Genomic DNA, 9,960 nt, shown 5'->3' with positions numbered 1-9,960 from the left:
TGACTGTCTATGGTTGAGAGCCCAGTTTTGCTTAGGATTACGTGTCCCTCACATTTTCCTACATGCCGCAACAAAAACTGCAGAGGGAGTTGATTCACAAAAAGTAGAGTTCTGTTTTACCATATCACCTGGGGAGTTGTCCCTCTTGCTGGGGTGGGCGCAGCATGATTAATGGTTTTATTCAGTGGGCTCGGCCTTGGAAGTCACTGCTGTATTAGTTCCTTGAGAGCAATAATTAATGCCAGACAAGGTCTTAGTTTCCTCATATGTTACAGGAGGAGGTTAGACTAGATGTTTTCTAAGGATCTTATCTCTAACAATGGGTGAGAAGCTGTGGAAATAGCTGGCTTCCTTCATTTCATGACTCTCCAATCCCTGTGGGACAGAGAAGTTAAACAGAAGATGCCTAGATATGTTTTTTCTTCCAAAATTTTAAAATTATGGTAAAATACACATAACATAAAGTTTACTGTCTGCATTAGTTCGTTTTCACACTGCTATAAAGAAATAGCTAAAACTGGGTAATTTATAAAGGAAAGAGGTTTATTTGAATCACAGTTCTGCATGCTGGGTAGTCCTCAGGAAACTTATAATTATGGCAGAAGGCAAAGTAGAAGCACATACCTTCTTCACAAGGCAGCAGGAGAGAGTGAGCACTCAGGGAAACTGCCACTTTTAAAACCATCGGGTCTCCTGAGAACTCTGTCAGTATCATGAGAACAGCATGAGGGAAATTGCCTCCATGATCCAATCGCCTCCCACCGGGTCCCTCCCTCGACATGTGGAGATTACAATTTGAGATGAGATTTGGGTGGGGACACAGAGCCAAACCATATCATTCTTCCCCCGGCCTCTCCCAAATCTCATGTCCTTTTCACATTTCAAAACCAATTATCCTTTCCCAACAGTCCCTCAAGGCCTTTACTTATTCCAGCATTAACCAAAAAGTCCAAGCCCAAAGTCTTATGTAAGACAAGGCAAGTCCCTTTTGCCTAGAGCCTGTAAAATCAAAAGCAAGTTAGTTACTTCCAAAATACAATGGGGGTACAGGCATTGGGTAAATGTTCCCATTCCAAATGGGAGAAATTGGCCAAAACAAAGGGACCACAGACTCCATGCAAGTCTGAAACCCAGCTGGGCAGTCATTAAATCTTAAAGCTCCAAAATCTCCTTTGACTCTATGTCTCACATCCAGGGCGTGCTGATACAAGGGGTGGGCTCCCATAGCCTTGGGCAGCTCCACCCCTGTGGCTCTTCAGGGTACAGCCTCTGTGGCTGCTTTCACGGGCTGGTTGAGTGCCTGCGGCTTTTCCAGGTGCATAGTGCAAGCTGTCGGTGGATCTATCTTTCTGGGGTCTGGAGGATGGTGGTCCTCTTCACACATCTTCACTAGGCAGTGCCCCAGTGGGGACTCTGTGTGGGGGCTCCAACCCCACATTTCCCTTCGCACTGCTCTAGTAGAGTTTCTTCATGAGGGCTCTGCCCCTGCAGCAAACTTCTGCCTGGATATTCAGGCATTTCCATACATCCTCTGACATCTAGGTGGAAGTTCCCAAGGCTCATCTCTTATCTTCGGTGCACCTATAGACCCAACACTACATGGAAGCTGCCAAGGCTTGGGGCTTGCACCCAGTGAAGCAATGTGAGAACTCCCTCACTACCACGAGAACAGCATGAGGAAACCACCCCTATGATCTGATCACCTCCCAACAGGTCCCTCCCTTGACATGTGTGGGTTACAATTTGGGATAAGATATGTGTGGGGACACAGCCAAGAAATATTACCATCTTAACCATTTTTAAGTGCACAGTTGAGTGGTAGTCAGTACATTCATATTGTTGTGTAGCCATCATCACCATCCATCTGCAGAAGTCTCCAGCTTGTAGAAACCCTATTCCCATTAAACCACAACTCCCGATTCTGCCCTCCATCCAGGTCCTGGCAACTACCATTCTACTTTGTCTTTCTAATTTTGACTACTCTAGATACCTCATGTAAGTAGAATCATAAAATAGTTGTCTTTTTGTGAGTAGCTTATTTTACTTAGCATATGTCCCCAGGTTTCATCCACGTTACAGCAAATGTCAGAATTTCCTTCCTTTTCTAAGACTGAATAATATGTATGTATGTATATATATACTACAATTTGCTAATCCATTCAGCCCTTGATGGAGATTTGGGTTGCTTCTACATGTTAGCTATTGTGAATAATGCTGCTATGAATATTGGTGTGCAAATATCTCTTTGAGACCTTGCTTTCAGTTCTTTTCATTATATACACAGAAATAGAATTGCTGGATCATATGGTAATTCTATGTTTAATTTTTTGAGGAACTGCCATACTATTCTCCACAGTGGCTGTACCGTTTTACATCCCTGCCAACAGCGTAAAAGGGTTGCAATTTCTTTGCATCCTCACCATTTGCTTTTTTTCTTTTCTTTTCTTTTTGATAGTAGCCATTCTATTGGGTATGAAGGTGATATCTCATTGTGGTTTTGATTTGCATTTACCTAAATCATTAGTGACATTGAGCATCTTTTCATGTGTTTATTGGCCATTTGCTCGTCTTTGGAAAAATGTCTATTCAAGTCCTTTGCTTATTGAAAAACTTTTATTAACATATTTTTTTTTTTTTTTTGAGACAGAGTTTCACTCTTGTTGCCCAGGCTGGAGTGCAATGGCACAATCTCGGCTTACTGCAGCCACCACCTCCTGGGTTCAAGCAATTCTCCTGCCTCAGCCTCCTGAGTAGAAAATTTTTTTGTGTATGGATTTAAGGGGTACAAGTGCAGTTTTGTTACATGAATGTATTGCACAGTGGTGAAGTCAGGGCTTTTATCATACCCGTCACTGGAGTAACGTACATTGTACCCATTAAGTTGTTTCTCATCCACTCCCCTTTCTAACCCTCACCCTGCTGAGTCTCCATCGTCTACCACTCTACACTCTACAGCACTTCTATAGTCTATGTCCCTGTGCATACATTATTTAGTGCCCACTTATGTGGTGTTTGTCAAAGTTGCTTCACCTAATATAACCCTTTGCTTATTTCTGAATTGGATTGTTTGTGTTTTTCTTGTTGAGTTTTAGGAGTCCTCTATATATTTTGGATATTTATCCTTTATCAGATATATAATTTGCAAATATTTTCTCCCAATCTGTGGGCTGTCGTCTTTTTACTCTGTTGATAGCGTCTTTGGATGCACAAAATTTTAAACTTTTCATGAAGTCCAGTTTGTCTGTTTTGTTTTCTGTTGCCCGTGCCTTTGGTGTCATCTATAAGAAATCACTGCCAAATCCAGGGTCATCTGTGACTTGATATATTGTCTGTGTTGTTTCTGAGCCTCAATCTCTTCTCTACCCCACTTACTTGTTTGTTTCTTTCTGTTTTTAAATAAAATTATTATCCCAATAGATCAATAAAATGCTTTATACTTACTACATCTTCATTCATTCCACAGACAGGGAGAGTCTTTCAAATAAGCAAAAGCAGAGTGGAAATGGGAGAGTGCGGCACAGCTGGCTGCAGCAGAGGGCCTGGGAAGGGGTTGGTGGTGAGGAGTCTGCAGCACAGTGAGGCTCGACCTTGTAGCATCTCATCTGCTGTGGTGAATGGACGGATTGAAGATAAACAATAGACTCACAGGCACATTACCAGGTTGTAGGGCTAATATCTACTGGTCTCTTGAAGTAGTCGCTTAACCTTTCTGAGCCTCAGTTTCCCCATTTTATTTATTTAACAAACATGTAGCACTAAGCACTGTTCTAAGCACAGTACAAATATTCATGCATTGACTCCTACCACCAATCCTATGAGGTAGATACTCCTAATATCCCTGTTTTACAGATGGGGAGACTGATGCTGGGAGGGGTTAAGTAGCATGTCAAGGCCACAGAGGCAGTACGTAGCAGAGCTGGGATTTGGAACCCAGGCTCTCTAGTTTCAGAGCTCATGCTCTTAACCATTATGTCATGCTGCCTTTTTAAAAAGGGGGAGAAGTCATCCCTACCTGTAAAAGTTATTCAGAAAATCAAATGAGATGATGTGTGTAATAGTATGTCATGTATTACACTGTGTTTTGCAAATACTGTCATTAATAATTAAGCAATACTCCGGAAATAGATAAAATTCTCTAGGAATCTCATAGGAAGAAAAGAATGGATTAAGGATTGAGCCTTGGGAATGTCTATACCCAGAATCCAAGAGCTTGGATTTGGAACAATATTTGATAGACTCGCTGCTGATGCCCTTGTGGACAGGGTCACAGTCAGCTGCAGAAGCTGGAGAGAAACCCCAAACTGCTGACTTCCAGCGGCATTTGCAGAAGGATGTTGTGAAAGGCAGTGAGGTGCTCAAGTTGATCATGTACGTGTGGAGAGCACCAAAGCCAGTTCTCTCCCACTGGCGAATTCAGAATTCAGAAGTCCGTGAGGCCATCTGGGGTTCTGACTCTTCTTTGCCTTCCCGCGGTACATTTTCCCAAGCAGATCAGAGCTCAGACCTGCTGCACTTGTTAAGTGAGAGGTTTTGAACAAAGACATTGCTAGATTTGTGGTGCCCTAATGGGGAGAGGGCCAAAGCACTGTGCATTGCAACAGACTCTGGGTTGGCTGGGTGGGTACATGCCCCTGGGGTTGCAGAGGCCATGTCCTTGTGCCTGCTATCTGTGGGGCAACTTTCGGTCAAGTGCCAGGGAAGCATGGAGGGAGCACAGGAGGGAGCCTTCGCACCTGGCTGTTCACACATAGGTGTGGACACCCAGGGAGCCCATGATCTCTTTCTGCCTCTCAACGAGCTGTGTGGCCTGGTTTGTGGTTGGGATGAAAGTAGGGGTTCCCTTTCTTTATCTCAGTTACAGGGTGGTTATTAGAACCTTCTTCCCGAGCCTACCCCCACCACACACCCTGCCCCGGTTAGTGACTGATGTGTGTGAAGTGCTTTGAGGTGCTGAGATGAAGGGGCCCTAAGAGTGTGGCCAAATGGGCAGCGGGATGATTTCCCCCAGGCTTGTTGGAAGAGGTGTTGAGGGATTTTCCTCACCTGGAGGACTATTTATTTGAACAGCTTATGTACCTACCTGTTTGCACTTGATTTCTTTAGAAGAGGGCAGCTGGAGGTCCCAGCGCGTCAGGCTGGTCCGCTCTTCGTAAGAATTGATAGTGGGATTCGCAGAGTGGAAATGGAATGGTGCATTCTGCTCTAAAGGAGCCTGTGGAGGAGGAAATGGAACACTGCCTCACTCAGGCAGATTTAAGGATATCAGAAGAGACCTTTATGATTAAAAAAAAACCTATTTTCTCTGGAGCAGACTTCTGGAGTGGACAGGTGTGTCTTGTCCTATGCAGGAGACCCTCATTAGAGAGGCGTGAGGACCCGCCTCCTTCCGACCACCACACCCCACCAGTAATCCCAGGCCTGTGATTTGCAGGTTCTCAGGCTGTCCCTTGGATGGCCTCCTATATGAGGGGCATTGTGGAGATGGGGGAGGTCTCACTTTCCTTGCAGTGGCTTGTGAACTGGGACATAGATCTTCTGATCCTAAAGGGACACACTCTGGGGGTGAAGAGCTTCTCAATGCCTCCATATGAGAAGAGTCTACTTCCTAGGGGGGCCCAGGAGCCCATGGCAAAAAGAGGAGGAAAAGGAGGAGGCTGAGGCAGGCAGAGCTGTGCTTGAGTTGGCCTACACTTGACAAAGGGAAGGCTTCTGGTAGCAGTGTCCAAAGAGGTGGAGTCTTGACATGTGATATGTAGATCATGATATATCAGAATATTAGGATTCTGTAAGTTACAAGTGATAGAAACCCAGCAAAATTAGTGTAAGGGAAGGAAAAAAAGTGACTGGCTTATGTAACTAGAAAAAGAAGATTCAGAATCTCAAATCCTTTTATCAGCATTTGTGGATGAATTCACCTGTGTCCCCCCCACCTATCCATCCCTTTGTCCTGTGCTCTCATCCTCTGCTTTATTTGCTGGTAAGCTCCTCCCATGTAGTGTTAAAGATGGCCAGCTGCTGCAACCCTGGGTTCGTACTTTGTCACACTGCCAGCCCTGTGGTAAGCTAGCCTGTCCTCCAACGCTTCCTGCCAAAATCCTGGACCTAGGGTCAGGTGAGCATCCCTAGCCCCATCAGGGAGACTCTCTAGCCACCCTAGTTGAGCTGACCCCTAGAGCTGCAAGTGATGATGGCTTCATCCAAATCACATGGCCTAAAAATTTGAAAAGGGTAGGCCAGAAATAGGTCATTTCCCAAAGTAAAATCAGGTTGAACTCTTCAGATGGTAACACTAGCATGCAGTGAAGTGTTACTGTGCACCAGATGCTGCTCTAGGCACTTTATACAAATGAACTCAGTCCTCACAATAGCTCTAAGAGGAAGATGATATTCATTTTATAGACAAGGACACAGAAGGCAACCGTTTTACTTAGGCTTATGTAGCTAAAAAGTGGATGGGCTGGGCTTCAGATCCAGACAGTTGGCTTTAGCATCTGTGCCTTTTTTTTTTTTTTTTGAGACATAGTCTCACCCTGTCTCTTAGGCAGATAGCACAGTCTCGGCTCCTGGGTTCAAGCAATTCTCCTGCTTCAGCCTCATGAATACCTGGGATTACAGGTGTGTGTCACCATACCTGGCTAATTTTTGTATTTTTAGTAGAGACAGGGTTTCACTGTGTTGGCCAGGTTGGTCTCGAACTCCTGACCTCATCATCCAGCCGCCTCGGCCTCCTAAAGTGCTGGGATTACAAGCGTGAGCCACAGCGCCTGACTGGCATCTGTGCTCTTAACCATCAGGGCCACACAGTCTTTCTGACAAGTGCAGGGCAACAGCAATATGATCAGGAAGAAATTTTTACCTTAAGTCAATCAAAATGAAAGAGTTTTAGGTAAAAATGTGAGACCACAAAATAACCCAGATTTGCACAATAAATAACAGAAAGAACCTAGCCTTATGCTGTAGTAATCCTGTCCTTGAAGCTCAAGGCATTTCTGGAATTATTTCTTGGATATTACCATGCAAAGCAGTTTATAAAACACAACAGATATGTGTCTCAATACTCTAGTGTTGCCTTGTTTTTGATTTTTGTTTTTTAACTTTTAAGTTCAGCGGTACATGTGCAGGTTTGTTATACAGGTAAACTCATAACACAGGGGTTTGTTGTGCAATTATTTTGTCACCCAGGTACTAAGCCTAGTACCTAATAGTTATTTTTTCTGCTCCTCTCCCTCCTCCTATCCTCCACCCTCAAGTAGGCCTTAGTGTCTGTTGTTCCTCTCTGTGTTCTCATCATTTAGCTTCCACTAATAGGTGAGAACATGTGATATCTGGTTTTCTGTTTCTGCATTAGTTTGCTAAGGATAACAGTCTCCAGCTCCATCCTTGTCCCTACAAAGACTATGATCTCATTCTTTTTATGTGTACATAGTATTCCATGGTACATATGTACCACATTTTCTTTATCCAGTCTATCATTGATGGGCACTTGGACTGATTACAAAATGGTATTAATTACTGAATTGAGTGATAAGATTTGACTTTGACCTGAAGCCGTTGCCAGTAGTCTAATCCAGCAGACAATTTACTATCTCTGGAAATGCACAAGAAGACTGAAGACAATTCCAAAAGAGGAGTGACCACAATACTTTGAGCTGTGGTGGCAAGGATGAGTTAGTGATCAGCTTCTCTGATGACCTGTCTGAGAGGGATAGCTCTCTTTCTCAGGGATAATTTCTGATAGGTTTACTTCGTCTAGCTGTTTCTCGGAGAAGCAGTGCAAGGTGATTTACTTGGCCAGGGCAGGATGTAGTGAGTGTGGGAGTTCTGAAGCACCTTTGTGTCTGGCAGCAGAACAGCCCCAGAGAGTGGAAATGTGAGTCACACTTGAGCTTGCTTCCATTCAATGGGCCCTGGCTTGTTGGGCCCTGGGTAAGCTGGCTGCCCGCCAGGAAGCCTTCCCTGGCAGGGGCATTCCAAACCACTTCTCTTGTTCTTTAAAGATACACCCTGAGGGATTTGCTGAGGCTTGTGCCTTCCCTACTCCAGACCTCCTGGCAGAGACTGGGATTTTGAATTTCGCTGGGTGGGCAGCTCTTAGGCCCACATTCCTCCTCTGTCTCCTGGGGAATGTTGGACCAGAAGGCCTGAAAGACGGCAGCCAATTCTGGGCTCTCTGATTCTCAGGTCACTGGTGTGCTTGCTAAGACGGAGTCTTGCTCTGTCGCCCAGACTGGAGTGCAGTGGTGCGATCTCAGCTCACTGCAACCTCTGCCTGCTGGGTTCCAGTGATTCTCCTGCCTCAGCCTTCTGAGTACCTGGGATTACAGGCACCCGCCACCACTCCTGGTTAATTTTTGTATTTTTAGTAGAGATGGAGTTTCACCATGTTGGCCAGGCTGTTCCCGAACTCCCGACCTCAAGTGGTCCGCTCACCTTGGCCTCCCAAAGTGCTAGAATTAAAGGCATCAGCCACTGCACCGGGCCTAAATTTTATTTTTTATTGCTCCTATTTAGATTTATCTACATATTTACCAATTTTTTTTCTTTTTTTGTTTGAGACGGAGTCTCACTTTCTCACCCAGGCTATAGTGCAGTGGCGCGATCTCGGCTCCCTGCAAGCTCCACCTCCCAGGTTCACGCCATTCTCCTGCCTCAGTCTCCCGAGTAGCTGGGACTACAGGCGCCCGCCACCACACCCGGCTTATTTTTTGCATTTTTAGTAGAGACAAGGTTTCACTGTGTTAGCCAGGATGGTCTCTATCTCCTGACCTCATGATCCACCCACCCTGGCCTCCCAAAGTGCTGGGATTACAGGTGTGAGCCACCGCGCCTAGCCCAAATTTTTTTCTAACAATTGATTCTTGTACCCTACCTCTTGTCTCTGGATTGTTTCCTTCTTCGTGAAATGTATCCTTAAGCAGATCACTCAAGAGTTGTCATTAGTTAACTATTCGGGTTTTGTTCACCCCAAAAGTATATTTACCTTCTTTTGAATGATATTATAGAACTTTAGAGCAAAGGTTCTTTTCCTTAGATATTATTCCATTGTTTTCTGGCTTTTTCCGTTTCTCTGTATGTTGGTGTTTTCATTTTTTATTCTGATGTGTCTTGATGCAGGCTTTCAAAAAAATTATTTTCAGAATTTGTTATGTTCTTTCAATTTGAGGACTCGTGTATTTTTTTTAATCCTAGAAAATGTTCAATCATACCTCTAAATTCTTGTTAACCCTAGTAGGTTGGATATGTTTGACTCAAGTAACAGAAACCCAACTCAAAATAGCTTTAAAAACAGTTTTTAAAAATGTATTACTTCACATAACAAAAAACCAGGAGAAAGGTGACTTCAGGATTTATTAATTTATTAACCCAAGGATCAGCCTTTCTTTTCAGCCACGCTCAGCATGTTGGCTTCGCATCCCTAATTGTCTCAAGATGGCTGCCACAGCTCCAGGCTCCCTTTCTGTCTTTGCCTCTAGGGTCATTAGAGAGATTTGTCTTCCTTGTGTCTTTGTGAGATCAAAGCAGCTTTACCCAAAACTCTTTCCCCTTCCCCTCATCAAAGACTTTTCCTCCTGCCTAACTACAGAGGAGACTGCCAGAACTGCAAGAAGAAAGGGAACACGGTGATTAATTTAGACCAATCAGGATCTGTATCCCAGAACCAGGGATAAGATCAGCCTTCTCTGAGGCACTTGGAGGAGGGTTGGACACCAGACAAAGTCAGAGGTCTGCCAGTTAAGAAAAAAACTGAGAATGGTTGCTGGGTAGGTAGCCAACAGTGTCTACTCCTTTAATTCTCTCTAACCTCACCTGCTGCCCTTCTGTTGGACACACGTTGGATTTTCTTAGCGCATTCTTCGTGTATTTTTGACTTGTATTTTGACTTTTATTACATAGTTTCAATTTCTTAATTTTTCTCACTGCATACTGAGTAATTTCCTCAGACCTCTCTTCTAGGAATCA

The 9,960-nt window shown here is 44.3% G+C and overlaps 1 protein-coding gene across 4 annotated transcripts in view; it reads left to right on the top strand.

The window, feature by feature from the left end:
• The window catches only part of GPR161 (G protein-coupled receptor 161), a 66,357-nt gene that overhangs the window by 25,212 nt on the left and 31,185 nt on the right, over window positions 1–9,960 (top strand). The window contains exon 1 of one of the 4 annotated variants that reach the window (XM_011979925.1): window positions 6,515–6,615. The exons of the other annotated variants lie outside the window; for them this stretch is intronic. The gene's annotated coding sequence lies outside the window, so the exon portion shown is untranslated. Of the gene's footprint in view, window positions 1–6,514; window positions 6,616–9,960 lie in introns of those variants that run through there. 4 annotated transcript variants of the gene reach the window in all.

Source organism: Mandrillus leucophaeus, unplaced genomic scaffold (genome assembly GCF_000951045.1).
Source record: "Mandrillus leucophaeus isolate KB7577 unplaced genomic scaffold, Mleu.le_1.0 Scaffold207, whole genome shotgun sequence".
Taxonomy (NCBI): Eukaryota; Metazoa; Chordata; class Mammalia; order Primates; family Cercopithecidae; genus Mandrillus; species Mandrillus leucophaeus.
This window is presented reverse-complemented; position numbering and strand designations above follow the sequence as displayed.